Genomic DNA, 21,037 nt, shown 5'->3' with positions numbered 1-21,037 from the left:
ATATAAACAGTTCCTGGCCAGAGGAGCAGCTTTTTGTAATTCTAATTTCCTAAAACCTATACATATTACTGTATAATACAGACTAAAGATGCACAATATATTGTTTTATTAAGAGGGTGTAAGAAAAAAAAATTGTATATATGATATACTGATATACTATACTACAACTAAACTCTCTAAAAAACAGAGGTACGATATGAGTACTTTTTTGTACTCAAAGGTACACTCTTCATAATTGTACCCTCAAAGGTACAATATTGGTCTTTACAGGGTCAGATTTGTTCCCTCTGAAGTACAAAGTCATTCTTAACAGCTATAAGTAAAAATTCATACCATTTAACCTGCAGCCAAAGGGTACATTCAGTATTCTGTATCACTGTACTAATAAACAATATATCATTTAAGTGCACATTTTTATGTGAAAGCCAGACAATCAGTTGATGATAATGTTTATATTCTTTATAATCTTTACTGGCACAAAAAACATGGGTACAAAAAAGGACTTTCACTGAAAGGTACTTTTTTGTACCTCAATATAAGGTACAGCCCCAGCGACAAGCTTTGTACTCTTTTAAGTACAAATCTGTACTTACTTTTCTTAGTGTGTATAGTAGTATTTTCATGATTTTTAATTATTAGTTTGCATGTAAAGATGTAAAGATTGGTGTTTTGTATCGCCAAGTTCTTTCCAATAGACAGCCTTATTATTAATATTGTGAAATGTCAGATGATTGACTTCTGGTTAAATCTGGTGCATGTACCAATACTCCAAAATACTGCAGTATATAACACAGAGCAACAAAATATTGCAATATATTGTCATTTGTTCCCCAATATCATGCAGATGCTGTAATACAGATGCTTTATATTACGCTGCTCTAAAGCCCCGGACCCTGACGTCCCTGAAAGAGGTTTAAACTCCTTGAAGTGAGGTTCTGGTTCTGATCCTGGTAAAGCCATTTGGCGCTGTGGACCCGTGACGTGCTGGGCTTGTTTTTCTGGCCGTGGTCGTCTACATGTGCGTCCCAGAGACCGGCGGAGAGACCGCCCGGAAAGAGCCGATTCCTCACTGCAGCACATCTGAAACTGAACCAGGGTCAGCAGTAACCCGACCCTGCTGACCTCAACCTACGTCTGATCTTACACAGGTATCAGATTCAGGGTCAGGTGACCAGTCTTTCTCTCTGTGTGCTGTTTTTACTATCTGCTAATACAGCAAGATGGATTTTTACTTGATTTTTCAGAGAATTCATGGATATTACATAATAATAATAATAATAATAATAATAATAATAATAATAATAATAATAATAATAATAATAATAATATGATTACTACCACTACTACTGCTACTATTATTTTACTAGTGACTCTACTAGTGACCCTGATTCACACAAATTATATACAATATCCCAGAAATCCTTTTTAGAGTGAGCGAGAGTGAGAGAGTGCACACAAGCACTAAATAACAAGAGAGAGAGACACACTCACCCACACACAGACACACACACACATGTAGTGAGAGAGTGACAAATAGAGCATCCTGATTGGTCTCTTTTTTATGCTTAGGGAGTAAAGGAGATACTGTACTCAGTCCAGTCCATAAGAATTATGTTATATTATACAGGAAGTACAGATTTGAGTTAAGAAATCAATGTTTGGTGGAATAACCCTGGTTTTTAGTCACAGTTTTCATGCATCTTGGCATCATGTTTTCCTCCACCAGTCTTACACACTGCTTTTGGATAACTTTATGCTGCTTTACTCCTGGTGCAAAAATTTAAGCAGTTCAGTTTGGTTTGATGGCTTGTGATCATCCATCTTCCTCTTGATTAAATTCCAGAGGTTTTTAATTTGGTAAAATCCAAGAAACTCATCATTTTTAAGGGATCTCTTTTTTTTACAGAGCTGTATATTCTATTGGGGTCTGGGCAATGGGGGTTAAAAGGTTGGGTGTTGAGGTCTTATTGCTACCGAAGTGTGATATCTGGTGGGATTACTCTCTCTCTCTCTCTCTCTCTCTCTCTCTCTCTCTCTCTCTCTCTCTCTCTCTCTCTCTCTCTCTCTCTCTATCCTCTTCTCTATAAGTGAAGTGACTGTTTGACTTAATTGGGGTCAGAGGTCAGGTTACTTGCTAGTGACCTTTGTTTATGTCACACGAGCCCAACCTATCGATGGACAAACAAATGATCTCAGATTACAGCTGATGGTAGCACTGTGTTTATAACCAGAAAATCTTTTATATTTAAGATTCTTTAAAGTAGCTCTTCTTGCTGATATGGAGACAGTTTTGCACATCTCGGCTGGATTTTCTCAGACAGCTGTATGAGTTAGAATCATCTGCAATTCAGGCTTTCAGTTAACAGCTGTGCTGAACTCAAGAGAAAAAAAAGTGAATTACTTGAATTTCTTGCTACTCTTAATGTGTTTGAGACATAAGAGCCACCTAATATAAAAAAATATATATATACTCAAATATTGAATAAGAAGGTGCTGGTACTGTTTTACAGCTATGCATGTTGCACTACTTAAATCAAATGAATTTGCACTGTTGATTTCACCAGAAATCAATGACCAAACATGCTGTGATATTAATAATGCAGTCCATGTATCCAATACAAAAACTATATTGTGTAGCTGTAGTCTTCAGTAGTGTGTGGGTGTGTGTGTGTGGAGATGCCAGGAGATGGTAAAGCCCTACAGGCACAAAGCAACACAGCTTTCTTTCTTTCTTTATTTCTTTCTTTCTTTCTTTCTTTCTTTCTTTCTTTCTTTCTTTCTTTCTTTCTCTTTTCTCTCTCTCTCACACACTCTTATTTTTACTCTCTCCCACTCTCATTCTTTTTTCTTCTTTCATTCTTTCTTCTTTATTTCCCTTTTGTCTAAGATTCTTTATCTCTTTCTCAAAGCCTTTCTTTTCTTCTTTGTCTATGATTTGCACTACTTCCTTTTCTTCCTTTTTTATTTGTTCTGTATTTTTCCCACTTTTAATTTGTTTTTCTCTCTTTCTCTCTCTCTTTCACACTCACACACACATGATCTATCTTTCTTTCTTTCTTGCTTTCTTTCTTTTAATCTTCTTTCATTCTTTGTTCTTTATTTTTCTTTTGTCTTATATTCTTTATCTTTTTCTCTTTCTTTTTCTCTATATTTGTTTCTGTATTTTTCCCACTTTTATTTTTTGTTTTTCTCTGTTTCTCTCTCCGACACACACACACACTATGTCTAACTCTTTTGCGTTTGCTCTCTTTTTTTTCTTCTTTAATTTTTTGTTTCTTTTCTCTTTATTTTGTCTAATTTAATTTTTCTATATGTTTCAAAGCCTTTCTTTCTTTTTTCTTTCTTTCTTTGCCTATCATTTGCTCAAATGTTTTCTCCAGCTTTTATACTTTTTCTTTCATTCTCATGTTTTTATTCTCTCTTTCTCTTTCTCTCTGTCTCTCTCTGTCTCTCTCTCTATGTATGTATATATAGGCTGTTTTTTTTCCTCCTCTGAATTTCCATCCCCTCTCGCTGAAGGCCGCTCTAATGCTGTTATTTGTTGCTATGGAAACTGACTCGGCGCGGGTTGCCACGGCAACAGAGTTTGGTCTGGCGGCGTGTGGAGGTGCCACCCACGGCTCTGGGCAGGAGAGGCTCTTCAGCCGAGCTGGGAGTGGAACGGGTTAGTCAGCACCAACCGGTCCAAAACCACCAACCAGCACCAACCAAACCAAACCAACAGAGCAGAACACAGTAGAACACAGCAGAACAGAGCCGGCCTGTGTTAAACGGAGAGAACCGGTCCGGTTCTGACCGGGGAGAACATCCCATCAGATCCCTCCAGTCTGATACGGAGCGGTTCTGTTCATTTAACAGCCACGGGTCAATTCCTCTGATCAATAATTCAGCATTCGGGGGGATTTGATGGTATGTGATGACTGAGTGAGGGCTGTGGTAGTGGTGTGTGCATATACACAGATTAACCATAACATTATGACCACCTCCTTGTTTCTCTTATTTCTTTTCAGCTCCACTAATTATATAGGAGCACTTTATAGTTCTATAATAATTACAGACTGTAGTTCTGTATCTGTTTCTCTGTATACTTTATTATTATGCTCCTTTCGTCCTGTTTTTCTTCAATACTCAAAAAACCCACAGGAGAGAAAACCACCACAGAGCAGCTATTGTTATTATTATTTGGGTTGTGGGTCTTTTATCTTCAGCACTGAGAACACACGGCAGTGCTGCTGGAGTTTTTGAACACTTCAGTGTCACTGCTGCACTGAGATCAGTCCACCAACATTGTTCTATGAACACTGATGAAGGACTAGAGAATAGGGATGCACGATATTGGTAAATTTGACATTGCAATGTTTTTTTCTTTTTTTTGATGATATTGCGATATTAAACAAGGCAGGGCCCGTGATTTCACTAGCCCTGCCCCCACCTGTGCACTCTCTTGCATCAGAGATCTGGACTGACCCAGAGCCAAGTCAGGGCTTTAGAGTCAGTGGAGCACTCGAAACCCAAGGAAAATAGCAAAACAACGGCATTTAAAGGGCCTTTTAATGGGTAAATAAGAGCATTTGCCTGGAATTAAAATCATGAATTCGGCTGTAAATGGAAATGTCGGTGCAAAACTGTGCTGGCCTGAGGTACACAGCTTTCGACAGGCTGTCAGCAGCTGTGTTTACCAGCACATACCCAACCATATGGAGGCCATTCGGTTACCTCGTGTTTACACTCGCCCACCACCCCTCACCTCTTCACGCTTCTTAGGCAGCAGCAGCCTGTCTCTTACACAGACACAGAGACAGCGCTGTTCACTCAGAAAACTACAACACATAATAATAATAATAATAATAGCTACTCTGTGCTGGTTCTAAGTATTGAAGAACAGGAAGAAAGAACTACAGTCTGTAATTATTTTAGAACTACAAAGTGTCCTCTATGATCAGTAGAGCTGAAAAAATATATATAATTGGCGTAAAAAAACAAGAAGATGGTCATAATGTTCTGCTTGATCAGTATGTGTGAGTGTACAGTATGTGAGCTGTGCGAGAGGTGGACAGCCGGATGGACAGCAGCAGTAGAGGAAGTCGTTTGTAACGCGTGGAGTTATGTATACATCCTGTGGCTCGCTGTAGCAGTGGGGGGGCTGCTGTTGGCGGACCTTCTGTAGATGAGCTGCACAACATTAACATTACCTAATGCTCCACTCTGGACTGCCTCAGCTCAGCTGGAACAGGGATAAAACCCAAACTCCCAAAAATAGAGGTGCCAGAAAGAGGCTGTCTGGAGTGATTCCATAGGAAAAACATTTTAACTCTGATAAAGAACCTTCACATTACTTTACCTCAAGAAAAATGATCATTTGAGACATTTGTTAAACAAACCACAATATGTTTTATATTTTAGATTCTTCAAAGTAGCACCTCTTGCTTAGATTCGACAATTTTGCTTATCACTGCTGGATTTTCTCAGTCAGTAGAGTCACCTGGAATTCAGGCTTTCAGTTAACAGCTGTGCTGAACTCATCAAGAGTTAATTACTTAAATTTCTTGCCTCTTAATGTGTTTGAGAGCATCAGTTGTAAACCCATACGTTGTTTGAAATGATTTAAATCGGTTTTATGCAAAAATTGGATATTTCTAAACAATACTCAACTATTTTGAGTTAGTTGAACATTTGTGGGAACATATACTGTACTATTCAAACTGAGATCTTTGAGTTAAACCAGTTTAGTCTGTTGCCATTAACAGCTTCTTTTCCATTGGCTTCTGTCACAATCTATTTGCATACTGGGTGTGTCCAACAGTTTCTGACTAACACTCACCATCAGTGTGTAGTGACCCCCCCGGGCTACCTTAGAAATAAATCAACTTCCCCTTTAGTTGTAATAAGTTGATGTTCTAATTTATGCTAACTCAAATTTTCATTCCCCATTACTTAAAAAAATCTTACAGTATAGCAAAAATAAGTTGGTATACAGTGAATAGCTCTATTTGAGTAATGTTCTAATACATATTATGAGAAGCAAGAACCATTCAACTAAATAAATAAAAAAACAACTTTAAGAAATAAAGTTTCAAGAACTTCAAGAAAGACCATCATAAATGTTATGATGAAACTGGCACTAATCAGGAGCGCCACAAGACAGAAAGTGCAAGAGTTACCTCTGTTGCACAGGAAAGTTCATCAGCGTTACCAGCCTCAGAAACTGTGTAGGAAAAAACTATATTAGAAAAATTTTGGTTATCCAGGGTCGTCCAGCTCTACCCTGGTTGTAGCTTTCTTCTTCTTCTTCTTCTTCTTCTTCTTCTTCTTCTTCTTCTTCTTCTTCTTCTTCTTCTTCTACTCAGGCGTCATTGCCAGGTGTTCATTGTTGGATCTCTGAGACTGTAGCCCTTTGTTTCGGTCAGTCCTTGTCGAGTTTTTGCGTGCATGTGTTCGCGTGTCTGGTGTTTACGATATCTCCACGTCTTCTCGGACATGTTTATGGTCAGGGCTGTTTGTTTGGCTGTGTTTTTTTCAGTTTATTTATCCTGATCTTGGGCTTTGGACAGCTGTGTTTAGTTTTAATAAAGTAAGTCCTGCATTTACATTCAGTTTCCTCGCAACCTGTGACCGGGTGGTAGGTTGGTGCCGCATCTTTAACAGGCATCATTCTCTTTACACACTAAAACAGGACATGTTATACCTCTTTTTACACAAGTTAGGACAGGTCTATGGACTATAGAAAACTTATATTCTTACTTAAAATTACTCTCATATGTAAAGAGATCTCACCAGCTCTATTCTTACCAGTTTCAGTCCCTGTCAAAATGAGCCGTTTAAGGGCTCTGTCACTTTTATGCTAATGAGCTGTTGCTGCCCATGCCATGTATACTCATGGCCTTTACACATGATAGTGTTAGCTTGTGCTAAATAGAACAAAAGAACACAAACAAGCTAGTTCAATGCTTAAGCACAAAACTCCAAAAATGACTTTTTTCTGCTGACTTGCCATGGTCAGTTGGTACAGATCCCTCCCTCTGAAGAAATCTGCTGGCTAATCCTGCTGTGTACTGTTCAAGGTCAGAAATGGCGTTTCTTCAACTGATCTAGTGGGTGGGGCTCTGCTGATGGTTGACAGAAAGGAGTGGGGGAGGGTGGTACCAAGGTGGTTCTATGTAGATTTTCTTATTTCCTGGCACCAAACTCTTTCAGCTGATTCACAGAAAACGGATGGATGGATTTTGTATAAGCGTGGAGTGTCTATAGGGGCAGTCGAGACCCAAGTAGAAACTTTCAAAAGAAAAGCAAGCAAAAGATTTGGTTTGCTGTGTAGTATCTGTATACTTCCAAGCGAAATATCTCCAGTTTTCTCAGTAAGCTGCAGGTTTTAACTTATGTACTAACCTATATCTACTCAATGACAGCAAGTGGTAACATCTCTACTGAAGTCTAATTTCAAAACCGTGGAGAATAAACTTTGTCTCTCCTGTCTTCTTCTCCGCAGATGCAACGATCACGTGGGTTGCCAGGTTGGAGACACTGAACCTACACGGACGAGTGCAAGACAAGTTCAAAACCTTTTGCAGCGGCAAGCGACGACGAGTCCTACTCTGTAAGTTGATTGGTTAATGTATATGTTTGCAGTGTTTTGCTACAACATGCTAATGTAAAAAAGCTAGCAATCACAAGCTGTTAGCAGCACTAGTCTGGATCACTTTACTGATCTCTATCTAAATACTCACTACCTTTATAGTGCAGCCGCACACGGACCGCTGAGTACGAATGTGAACACTTGAATGCTGAAACCTTGCCTAAAGCTCATTGTTTACAAGAGTCTTTTCAAGAGAAAATTAGCAGCTCATCATCCATCTTGCAGTCATTCTGGGCCCTGTTCTGTCCGATCACTCTTTATGGAGCTTTTTAGAAGGATTTTTAGGCTGCAGCATGCTGGGTTTGACTGCTATTGTGTTCCATACCTGGCAACCTGAGGTGTGGAAATAGGACTGGGGAATGGGCAGGGCAGTAAGTGGGATCAGAGGCTACGCAAAACACAAAGAGAATTTCTGTCTGTAACATTAGCATATCTGATCACACTTCCTCATCGTTTCATACATGAATACATAAAATGCATATTAATCCTTTAAGTTTATTTAGTTTATTTAGTGGTTAAAATCTTACAGCACTTCATGCTTCCCTCTGCTACTGACAACTTTTATGGAGATGCAGATTTCATTTTCCAGCAGGACTTGGCACACTGCCCACACTGTGAAAAGTACCAATAGGTCTTATATAGTATTCTTATTTTCAGAAAAAAACTGATTTTGGGGGATTTTTTTTTTTGCTGTAACCCATAATAATAACTTTAGAGATGCACTAGTATACTCAAGGGAAGGTAGCCCACACTGATGGTGAGTTAGTGGTGGATCTAGTAGTGGGAACACCCATTATGCAAATAAATAATGTCAGGTATGAAGAGCTATATTCATTTTGGTTATACTTTGTTTAGTACTTAATTGAGTAAATTGAGGAAATAAAACTTTTTGTGTTTTAAGTACACAAGCTGATTAATGTTAGTTAAATGTGAATAAGCTGATGCATGGCTCAGTGAATGGCACAGGCTGTGAAGTTTCTCTGTGTTTTGTGAGGGAGTGGAGCGCTGGTGAGCTCGGGAGGGAGTGAACGCTGCAGCTTGTTTGTGTTCATGTCGTCCGCAGCGTCGTAAAAAGCTGTGAAATTTCCTGCCTCTCTGTGATCTGTACACACCCTGCTCCTCGGCGGCTTGTAGCTGTGCCCAGCGCTGGCTCTCACCCTGTCTGATGCCCCCGACTTCACCCACCCCGATACTACTGACTGCACACAGCCTTCAGCTCAGAAAAGACCACATGCCTTATTTTTATTGTATTTAGTTTGTGCTTGTTTTCACTCTACCAAAATAGTCATTATGCATTTTTATATGAGCCTTTTCCACCCACCGTAAAACTGTTAAATTCAGACTGAACTCCTCAGGAATGTCAGAAAAAAAAGACCTTCAGCTGCTTCTTTCAAACATCTGGATGCTTTGACACTTGCACTTGTATACTCCGTATTTTTCTAACTATAAGGCACACTTCAAATTTAAATTTAGCTTTTTTAAAAATCATCTGTGTTTTAAAATCCAGTGTGCCTTATGTATGAATTCTGCCAGTCAATTATTCAGTAGCAGTAAAGCCACTCCGCTAAAGTACAGCGTTATACAGGAGCTTCAGCTGCGTCCTTGGTTTCGGCTCTGCCAGGCAGAGACCCCCACCCACACGTTCATTCTAATATCATTTCTCCAGCACCAAGGCTGGAGTAGTATTAGCATTAGCAGCTAACCGCAGCACTAGGTCTCACGCCGTTCAGAGGCGAGTATATCGGACTGTGGTCTGCGTGTTTACCTTGTTAAAACAAGCTACGTCAGACAAACTGCTAGCTGATGATGCTAGCGTCATTTACTAGCGCTTAGCAATGCTAACTGTGGCTAGCACTGCTGATAACCACGCTAAAATACTGGAAATCTAAGATAATCTAAGAAGTAAATGGTAGCGCTTTACTCACCCAAATAAACAGTTTTCAGGAGAAAAATCTATGTAGATTAACATCCAGCACTCGTTAAATTTGAAAAGAAAGTATTTTTTTAAGAATTACAATTTTGCTTACCCAGCGGCGAGACCTGCTGAATTAGAAGAGACATGGCGACCCCTGTTCCTTACTAGTGTCGATTAAAGGAGCCTTATAATCCAGTGTGCCTTATGTATGAAAATAGCCCTGAAAATAGATGTTCATTAATGGTGCGTAATATATATATATATATATATATATATATATATATATATATATATATATATATATATATATATATATATATATATATATATATGTTGAAAAATGCCAAAGACACTAAATACAGTTTTTTTTTTGTGCATTACATTTCACAGTTTCTAAATTTAACATGCAGGTTAGCTTACTGATTGAACAGCAGACTAAACTGAATAGAGCAACAGTGTTCTTTTTAAGGCAATAAAATATAAGATAACAACGAGCCCATTGCATTGTCCCTATTGCTTTTCTCAGTGTTTTTAGAAATTATTTATTCGTGGGTAACCAAGCGCAAGGAAGGATACATCAGCTGCGTCCTTGGAATCGCTACAATAGTAGAATATTATTTTTATGCTATATAAAAAGAGTGCTTCACTTGTTAATGACCTGTTATGATGAGTGAAAAGATGAAGAGAAGGATTTTGATTGATTTGATGAAATAAAAACCTGCATACATTCTGTATTGGACCATTGGTTTGTCTTTTTTTTGTCCCTGTGCCAACCAGAGACATTGTACTTTGACTTTTTTCAAACAGTCTCTATTGTAACTGAGCAGAGGTTGGCTGCTATTGGCTGAATGAATAGTCTTATGTAAATGTGTTAGAGGTGTTTTAGTGGGGTGTTATTTTTTTTACCACACTGGTTGTATCTGGTGAAGTACAGTGTTGAGCATTAGAGTGAGAGTGGTTTCGGCTCTGCCAGGCAGAGACCCCCACCCACACGTTCATTCTAATATCATACAGCCCCCCCTCCCGGCTCAGCCTGCGTCCTGTGTTTGTTCCTGAGCCCAGTATTTACCACACGGCTCGTTAGGCTGATTGTTTGTCAGACTCGCCGTTAATGTTCGTTAATTAGCGCCGCATCGCAGAGCCGAGTTCTGCATCTGGATGTGGATCACTGATAATGATGGTGTTTGTTGATATGAAGGTATTGGAATCCCATGGGAGGATTTATCCGGATAACTGATGCCTTCTCATGTTCATCACAGTCTGCGCACTGCGTCTCTCCTCGTGGATAAATATGAAATACTAATAAATATTAATTTTTAATATTAATTCTCCTCCATTCACATAGCCCATACCCACCCATTAATGCATTCATTACTCCATCCTCCATCTTCAGCCACCTACTCACCCGAGCACCCATCCATCTACCTGCCAGTTCATCCATCCATCCATCCATCCATCCATAGAGCATAATAGCACATTGTGGATGTGTAGAACATTCTAGGAAACATAAACAGAGAAGGGAATTGAATTTATGAATTTTAAGAGCATTGAATCTGTGTTGAGGGATGATGGGTTGCTGTTGAGGGATCAATGTTGGGTCAATGTTAGGGATTGTTGGTTCAGAGCTAGTGGTTGTTGTGGGGTGTTGGGTCGGTGTTGTTAGATGATGGGTCAGTGTTATGGGTTGTTGCGTCAGTGCTAGGGGTTGTTGTGGGTGTTGGGTCGGTATTGTAAGGTGTTGGGTCAGTGTTAGGGGTTGGGCTGGTTTTGAGGGTGTTAAGAGGTGTTGGCTCTGTGCTAGGGGTTGTTGGGTCAGTGTTATTGGTAGTTGGTTCAGTGTTATGGATTGTTGGGTTCTGTTGAGGGTGTTGGGTCAGTGTTAGGGGTTGTTGGGGAGTGTTGAGTAAGTGTTGAGGTTGTTGGGTGGCATTGACTCAGTCCTAGGGGTTGATGGGAGGTGTTGGGTTGGTGTTGAGGGTGTTTGGGTGTTGTTGGGTCAGTGCTAGGGGTTGTTGGGTTGATGTTGAGGGTGTTGGGTGGTGTTGGATCAGTGCTAGGGGTTGTTGGGGGGTGGTGGGTTGGTGTTGACGGAGTTGGGTTTTTTTTGGTCGGTGTTGGGTCAGTGTTGTGGAGTGTCATGTTGGTGTTGCGGGTGTTGGGAGGTGTTGGGTGAGTGTTGGGTCGGTGTAATGGGGTGTTGGGTCAGTGTTGGGTCGGTATAATGGGGTGTTGGGTCACAGTGTTGGGCTGCAGACTCTCTGTAGTTTGTTTGTAATTAGAATCTCTTGCAGCAGCAGCAGCAGTAGAGAGATGATTACCCACAGCTGAGCGCAGAAGACCGCTTCATACGCTCCAATCACTCTGACACATGTTTACTAGCGTGGGTTCTGAGCTGCTGTCTCCAGTCTGTTTATGCTGCTTGTCATAAGAGCCTCTGAAGTGGAACGTTGGCGCTAACCACAGCGATCCACGTGGCTGGGCAGAGGGAGCGGGCAGAGATGGTCTTTTCATTCTTTTCTAAGGGTCTTAAAATGAGTTTATTCACCTTTTGTTGGAGTAACTGTCTCTAATGACCAGGAACGCTTTCTACTAGATTTGGAGCATTGCTATGAGGATCTGATTATATCAATACAGCATTAGTGAAGTCAGGATGTTCACCCCCAGCTCATCCCAAAAAGTATCGGATGGAGCTCCATCGTTCCAGAGAACACAGTTCTCACTGCTTCACTGCTCAGTGCTGGTTCTTGTTTAGAATTCCTCCATTCAAACAATCCACCCATGCAAACAAGAAAGCATCTGCCCAGCCACCCTCCCAAGCAAGCAAGCCCCCACCCAAACAAGCATCTGTCCCACCCAAGCAAGCACTCATCCTACCCAAGCAAGCACCCATCCCACCCATGCAAGCACCCACCCATTCAAACAAGCACTCATCACACCAAAACAAGCATCCATCTCCCCAAACAAGCACCCACCCACCTAAACAGGCACCACCCCAAACAAGCACCCACCAACCTACACAGGCACCCACCCACCTAAACAGGCACCCACCCAAAGAAGCACTCATTCCACCCAAGCAATTACCCACTCACATAACCCACCAATAATGCCAGTCATCCCCAATCCTAAAGAAGCACCCACCCATCCAAACAAGCACTCATCCCACCCAAACAAGAACCCACCCAAGCAAGCACCCATCCCACCCAAAGAAGCACTCATCACACCTACACAAGCATCCATCTCCACAATCAAGCACCCACCCACCTAAACAGGCACCCACCTAAACAAGCACCCACCCGCCCAAACAAGCACCCACCCACCTAAACAGGCACCCACCTAAACAAGCACTCATCCCGCCCAAGCAATCACCCACTCACAGAACCCACCAATAAAGCCAGTCATCCCCAATCCTAAAGAAGCCCGCATCCGACCCAAACAAGCACCCACCCACCACAGCAAGCAAGCACCCACCCACCCATACAAGCACCCATCCCACCAAAGCAAGCACCCACCCAAGCAAAAACCCATCTCACCCAAGCAAGCACCCACCCAAACGAGCACTGATTTCTGGATTAGGCCTTGTGGTATCTGTGTAGGTGTGTGGATTATAGGGGCGTGTGAAGAACACACAGGATTCAGTAGGACAGATGGACAGATGGACAGACAGTAGGAAGGGAGGGATAAAGGAAGGGGAAGAAAGAGAAGTTGCGAGAAAGTTCAGAAACGAACTCCTCCTCCTGCTTTATTTCCCTCAGCGGCGGGAAGCCGACTCAGGCGCTGACCTTTGATCCGCGCTGCTTTGAGCAGCGGCTCACAATGCGAGCGTCTCTGACCGCCATGCTAACGAGCCTGCGCTCTCGCCTGCGCTCTGAAAGAGCGGCTGCCCTCCGTCTCACCCTCTCTGCTTTTGTCTTCTGTCATTTCTGCTCTTTCAGAGGCGTCGCTCTCCTCTGTTGTTGTGCTATTCAGTTCTTTGTAGTTTGTGCGTGTGTGTGTGTGTGTGTGTGAGTGTGTGTGTGTGTGTGTGCTCATGCTAGCAAGTTAACAGTGCTGGCCCACGCAATCTGACAGTTTTAAGGCTGCTAGCATCATATTTTTTGTGTGACACACCTTCAGTTCAGTGATTTTTTTTTTATTATTTTAAAATTTTGCACATTTTAGATTAATACAATCATCCAAACTATGTCAATCATCGAAAACATATGGAAATATTAAGTTAAGAAAAAGGTGTTAAACAAACCTGAATATGTTTTATATTTAGGATTCTTCAAAGCAGCTCCTCAGTTTAACTTGTTTATCTTGGCATTTCTGGGCAATTACTCAAGATAATTACTTGAATTTCATTCCAAAGCTCTTCAGCTTCACTGTAAAGCTACAAAGCTAATGTTGCTAACATGTATTACAGGCTTATACTTGGCACTGGGAGTGGGACCAATCATGGATGCTGGTAAGTCTCAGAAAAAATATGGTGTTGATTTAAAATTCTGTGATTTGGTGTAGATTTGGACCAATCAGTTCGTTTGATTATGATCAATCACAGTTAGTAGGTTTTAGAAAAACAAGTTGGTGATTAGAAGTTTCAGATCAAACTGTAGTGAATATGATCAATCACTGTTAGAAAAGGGTCATTTGGTGATCATTTTGACCAATCACAGTCAGGGGGAGGTCTCATCATTTTGACCAATCACAGTCAGGGGGAGGTCTCGTCATTTTGACCAATCACAATCAGGGGGAGGTCTCGTCATTTTGACCAATCACAGTCAGGGGGAGATCTCAGATTAAAGGACATGGTGATTAAGACATGAAGTTTTGAGGTGTGTAGTGATGATCTAATCTGAAGCTACGTGAAGTTTGGAGGTGTGTAGTGATGATCTAATCTGAAGCTGCATGAAGTATGAAGGTGTGTAGTGATGATCTAATCTGAAGCTACATGAAGTTTGGAGGTGTGTAGTGATGATCTAATCTGAAGCTGCATGAAGTTTGGAGGTGTGTAGTGATGATCTAATCTGAAGCTACATGAAGGATGAAGGTGTGTAGTGATAATCTAATCTGAAGCTACATGGGATTTGAAGGTGTGTAGTGATTAACTAATCTGAAGCTACATGAAGTTTGGAGGTGTGTAGTGATGAACTAATCTGAAGCTACATGAAGTTTGGAGGTGTGTAGTGATGAACTAATCTGAAGCTACATGAAGTTTTGAGGTGTGTAGTGATGAACTAATCTGAAGCTACATGGAGTTTGTAGGTGTGTAGTGATGATCTAATCTGAAGCTGCATGAAGTTTTGAGGTTTGTAGTGATGAACTAATCTGAAGCTACATGAAGTTTGGAGGTGTGTAGTGATATTCTAATCTGAAGCTACGTGAAGTTTTGGAGGTGTGTAGTGATGAACTAATCTGAAGCTACATGGAATTTGAAGGTGTGTAGTGATGATCTAATCTGAAGCTGCATGAAGTTTTGAGGTGTGTAGTGATGAACTAATCTGAAGCTACATGAAGTTTGGAGGTGCGTAGTGATGAACTAATCTGAAGCTACATGAAGTTTGGAGGTGTGTAGTGATGATCTAATCTGAAGCTACATGAAGTTTGGAGGTGTGTAGTGATGATCTAATCTGAAGCTGCATGAAGTTTGGAGGTGTGTAGTGATGATCTAATCTGAAGCTACATGAAGTTTGGAGGTGTGTAGTGATGATCTAATCTGAAGCTACATGAAGTTTGGAGGTGTGTAGTGATGATCTAATCTGAAGCTGCATGAAGTTTGGAGGTGTGTAGTGATGATCTAATCTGAAGCTACATGAAGTTTGGAGGTGTGTAGTGATGATCTAATCTGAAGATACATGAAGTATGAAGGTGTGTAGTGATAATCTAATCTGAAGCTACATGGGATTTGAAGGTGTGTAGTGATGAACTAATCTGAAGCTACATGAAGTATGAAGGTGTGTAGTGATGAACTAATCTGAAGCTACATGAAGTTTGGAGGTGTGTAGTGATGAACTAATCTGAAGCTAAATTAAGTTTTGAGGTGTGTAGTGATGATCTAATCTGAAGCTACATGGAGTTTGGAGGTGTGTAGTGATGATCTAATCTGAAGCTACATGGAGTTTGGAGGTGTGTAGTGATGATGAACTCTGAAGCTACATGAAGTTTGGAGATTCCCAGTCTCTTCCACTGTGTTATAATATCACTGACAGTTGACTGTGGAATATTTGGTAGTGAGTAGTGAAATTTCACTACTGGACTTGTGCACAGGTGTTGTATCATCTTGGTACCACAGTGCTGGAGTTCACTGAGCTGCTGAGAGCCTGAGACCGATTCTTTCACTAACGTTTGTAGAAGCAGTTCCAGCATGACTAGGTGATTGGTTTTATTATACAGCTCTGGCCACGGAAGTGATTGGAACCTGAGTGATTCACCTGGGCAATATATTGTCTATACCGCCAGTATTAGTTGCTCATGGGAGTTTTTGAGACAGAGCTATTAGATCACATCACTTGCTTGGCTCTCCCTCATAACCTCAGCCTGTTTTCAGCAGTTGGGTCAAGGTCACATTTCCTGCTGTTTCACTGAGAGCCCTCCAGTTCTGAGCCTGTATCACCCAGACAGAAATAGCCTCCAATTTCCCTCTCAGAAACGCAGGGTGATCACGTGTTACCCCACTCTTACCCCACTGCTCATAAACACAGACGGCTGGCTGTATTCCACCAGCCAGCCTTCTTTCTCTCTCTCTCTCTCTCTCTCTCTCTCTCTCTCTCTTTCTCTCTATTTCCCGTGCTAAACTGAGAGCTAATCAGAAATTAAACAGTGTTTTCAGAGCGTGTTCTCAGCGGCGCGAGCGGCCCCTCTGAGCGAGGCCTGGGCATTCTGGGAAAAGGCTCGGCGTGTTTGCTAACTGCGCGTGTTAAAGGATGAGTATCACACGGCAAAGTGGCGCTGAGCTGTTTTCATTACTAATGCAGTTTACAGAGAAGCCCATGGCCCTGCATGTATTTAGCATATTAAATATTGGAGAGAGAGAGAGAGAGAAAGAGAGAGAAGAGAAGAAGAATGAGCGAGAGATATAGGATGTACAAAGAAAGAGTGAAGGAACAAAATAGATGGAGGGAAAGACACAGGATGAACAGCGAGAAGGAGAGGAATGTAAGACGGGGCAGATGGATAAAAAGTTAAAAACAACTAGTAAATGAAGGGAAGAGAGCAATAGATAGAGAGAGATAGAGTGCTTAAAGTGAAGACAGTAACAGAGAGAAAGAGAGATATAAAGAAATAGAGAAAGAAGGGAAGATAGTAAGTGCAAGAAAGAGATAGGGAGAGAAAAGAATGAGTGAGAGATGTAGGACACATAAAGAAAGAGTAAAGGAACAAAATACAGAGAGGGAGAGACAGGATAAAGAGAAAGATACAGAGAGAGAAGAGAAAGAACAAGAAGGAAAAAGAGAGGGATATTAGAAGAGACAGATGTGAGGGACAGATGGAGAAAAATTGAGAAAATGAAAAAAGTCAATGGAGGGAAGAGTAAAAGAGAGAGATGGAGAGAGAAAGAGTGCTTAAAGGGAAAAGTGAGAGAGATAGACAGAGATGGGGAAAAGGAGAAACAAACAAAGGGAAACGGGAAAGGATACAGGAGTAAGTGAAGAAAAGAGGGATGCAGAGAAGAAAATAGAAGAAATAGAGATGGAGAAAGGGAGGAAATGAATAAAAAAAGGCTCTGAAAGTGTGTGTGTGTGTGTGTGTGAGAGAGAGAGAGAGAGAGAGAGAGAATGAAAGAAAGCACACATGAAAGGGCGTCCATTCCCCACACAGCACCAAATTACACAGCAGTGTGGAGCCAGCCTACTTCCTCTCTTACACACACACACGCACACACACACACACACACACACACACACACACACACACACACACACACACACACACACACACACACACACACACACACACACACTTGCCCCTGTATAAAACTAATGCCAATAGAATAGGTTGATCTGTAGTTATTTGTTTTCTGGAATGATGGACCTTCATCCAGTTCTTCAGAGATGAGGTGAGGTAAGGAACGTCCAGCACAGATGTGTGTGGGACTGAGAGAGGGGTGTGGGACTGAGACAGAGGTGTGGGACTGAGAGAGAGGCGTGGCACTGAGAGAGAGGTTGGCACAGGCTGGTTCAGTTCAGAGAGGGGTTTAGTCGAGTTGGGTTGGGTAGTGCTGCTGGACCACACCCTGCTGTACCCACTCTGAAGTGAGCACTGCCCTGACCACAGACTACTGGCCCTCCCTCCATCATTCTCCCTCATTCTCTCTCTCTCTTTTACTATCCCTATTTCCTCTCTCTCTCTCAGTTCACTTCACTAAAAGAATATGCATACAAACATGATACAAAATTATGACTGTAAATAGCATTCAAATTGAACACAATTAGAAGTGTACAATGAGAATAAGAAATGATAATCTCTCACTTATTTACTTTCTGCTCACTCTCTTATTCTCTTTCTCTTTTACTCACTCTTTCACTTTTATAATAATTTTCTATCTTTCCCTCTCTTTTTTCTATAGGTTTCCTTTTTATTTTTTCTGTCCTTCTCTTTCTTTTCTCTCTCCTTTCTCTCCCCATCTCGCTCCATCTCTTCTCACTTAATCTTTTTTTCTCTCTCTCTCAATTCAATTCAACTTGGCTTAGTTAGCATGACTGTTTTTGAACAGAAAACTGAACATATAGTTAGACATTATTGAAAATTTTAACAGAAACATCAATAAAAAGAAACAATGACAATAATAACAACAGTACTAACAATAGTAATAAAAACAAAAACAATAGTAACAATAGTCGTAAACAACTATAATAACAACAATAATAATATTTAGTATAATTAGAGTAGTTAGAATAGTCAAGTATAATAGTGAATTGTTGAATTAATTGAATGGATCTCTCTCTCTCTCTCTCTCTCTCTCTCTCTCTCTCTCACACACATTCTCTCTCTCTGTCTTTCTTACTCTTTCACTTGTCCTACACTGAAAAAAGAGAATTGTTGGACCAACTTAAAAAAATTACTTCAATTGGTAACACATAAATAAATTAAGTTTTTACAAATTAAGTAAACAAGTTAGATCAACACAATTCCTTTAAGTTAGCTCAACGTAATTATTTGATTACTTTCAAGTTGACAGTTTTCATTATCTCAACTTAAATTAAAGGCAAATCAACTTAAATTATCCAGTTTATCCAATTTAATTACGTGCTTCATAATTTTAAAGTACAATGTAAAACATTTCAAGTTGTTTAAACTCAGCAATATAAGTTCTCCTGCTGCCTTAAAAGGCTGAGTTAACTCAATGTGGTATTCTCAACATATTTGGTATATTATTATTTAACTGCAAATACTGACAGTATAATACTGGAGTAAACTCAAAGAGTGAACTCTGTAGCTCAAAGCCAGCATACTGTGATCACTAGAAACACAGAATAAAGTTAATGTGCTCTTACAGCCCACAAACACTGAGGCCTGGCAATCAAATTATATTATAATATTGCATGCCTAGGATAAGGTAGCTTTGGGCAACAGACAACACAAAGATGGTAAGTAAGGAAGAGGCCACACCCAATATGCAGATATATGGTGACAGGAGCCTATAGGAAAGCTGCATGAACCAACACTCTAGAAAGAGCATTGACACAGGTAGTGACTAAAAGTTGGTTCAAATCACATTTTTTCATTGATTCAACCAACCTTTTTAAGTTTTCAGGTTGAAGTTCTCTGAACTCATTTTATTGAGTTATACTGGCCGATAAGTTCACTCCACTTAATAATATTAGTTTCCACTGACTAAAACACAGAATCACTTTTTAGAGTGTATTTTTTCTCCCTCTCATCTATCTCACACTCTTTCACTTTGCTCTCTTTCTTTCTTCTATTTCCCTCTGTTTCCTTTAGATTTCCTTTTTCATTTTTCTTTCCTTTCACTTTTCATTCTCTCTCCATCTCAACCCATCTTCCTCATTCTATTCTCACTTAATCTCTCTCTCTCTTCTTTATCGTGCACTCCTTCACTTTCTGCTCTTCTCTGCCCTCTTCTCTCTTCATCTCTCTTTCCCTCCCTCACTCTCTTTCTGCTCACTCTATTTTGTATCTAACTTTTACTAATTTTTTCTCTCTTGACCTCTCTCCATCTCACTTAGTTTCTCACTTTAGTCTCTCTCTTCTCTTCTTTTCACTCTCTTCCTCACTCCCTCACATATATTCAGTATCCTCGTCTCTTTCTCTATTGAAATCCCTATATAAAAATGGTTATGGGTAGCTGGCTGTAAGTTTCTGCATGTGGTCCTCAGAGCAGGTGATACATATAGTCTGCAGTGGTTGCAGTGGTTAGTGTTGTGGTCAGTGAGTGATAGTTATATCTGTAGAACAGGCGATGTTTTGGGCCGTTAGTCTGTTCCTCCTCTCTCTTTCTTCTCTCGCTCTTTCTCTCCATCAGCGTCCGTCTCTTCCCTCTCTCTAGAGGATTGCCCCTCGCTGCACTTCCTCTCGCGTTCACATTATTTAAGCCTGCGCTCTAAATTTGCCCATGGGAAGCATATTTCACACCAGAGGAATTTCCTGTATCCCTCACAACTGCAAGAGATAGAGAGATAGAGAGAGAGAGAGAGAGAGAGAGAGAGAGAGAGAGAGAGAGAGAGAGAGAGAGAGAGAGGAACTGGAGACACGGATGATTTTTGTCACATCAGCCAATTATTTATGCTTCATCATCGTCTTTTTCACTCTAGAAATAATGTAAAGCCAAATTAACATTATGCTAAAGACATGACAGTAACAATAAATACCCTTTATTTTGAGTAGTTTTTTTTTTCACACTATTCTCATAGATTGTTGTTTATATCAAATTGAATTTTATATGGTATATGGTATACTGTAAAGAACTGTGGTGTTGGATGGACAGTGTTGGTATACTGTAAAGAACTGTGGTGTTGGATGGACAGTGTTGATATACTGTAAAGAACTGTGGTGTTGGATGGACAGTGTTGGTATACTGTAAAGAACTGTGGTGTTGGATGGACAGTGTTGGTATACTGTAAAGAACTGTGGTGTTGGATGGACAGTGTTGGTATACTATAAAGAACTGTGGTGTTGGATGGACAGTGTTGGTATACTGTAAAGAACTGTGTTGTTGGATGGACAGTGTTGGTATACTGTAAAGAACTGTGGTGTTGGATGGACAGTGTTGGTATACTGTAAAGAACTGTGGTGTTGGATGGACAGTGTTGGTATACTATAAAGAACTGTGGTGTTGGATGGACAGTGTTGGTATACTGTAAAGAACTGTGTTGTTGGATGGACAGTGTTGGTATACTGTAAAGAACTGTGGTGTTGGATGGACAGTGTTGGTATAGTGTAAAGAACTGTGGTGTTGGATGGACAGTGTTGGTATAGTGTAAAGAACTGTGTTGTTGGATGGACAGTGTTGGTATACTGTAAAGAACTGTGTTGTTGGATGGACAGTGTTGGTA

The 21,037-nt window shown here is 40.6% G+C and overlaps 1 protein-coding gene across 14 annotated transcripts in view; it reads left to right on the top strand.

Annotated features, from left to right (window-relative positions):
• Nucleotides 1–21,037, top strand: part of map2 (microtubule-associated protein 2) — a 192,494-nt gene that overhangs the window by 40,936 nt on the left and 130,521 nt on the right. For all 14 annotated transcript variants that reach the window (XM_049484766.1, XM_049484778.1, XM_049484775.1 and 11 more), the window contains exon 2: nucleotides 7,487–7,594. The gene's annotated coding sequence lies outside the window, so the exon portion shown is untranslated. The remainder of the gene's footprint in view (nucleotides 1–7,486; nucleotides 7,595–21,037) is intronic.

The sequence above is a fragment of the Astyanax mexicanus genome, chromosome 11, assembly GCF_023375975.1.
Source record: "Astyanax mexicanus isolate ESR-SI-001 chromosome 11, AstMex3_surface, whole genome shotgun sequence".
NCBI classification, from domain to species: domain Eukaryota; kingdom Metazoa; phylum Chordata; class Actinopteri; order Characiformes; family Acestrorhamphidae; genus Astyanax; species Astyanax mexicanus.
Note: the sequence above shows the minus strand (reverse complement) of the source record. Positions and strands in the feature narration are given on the sequence as shown.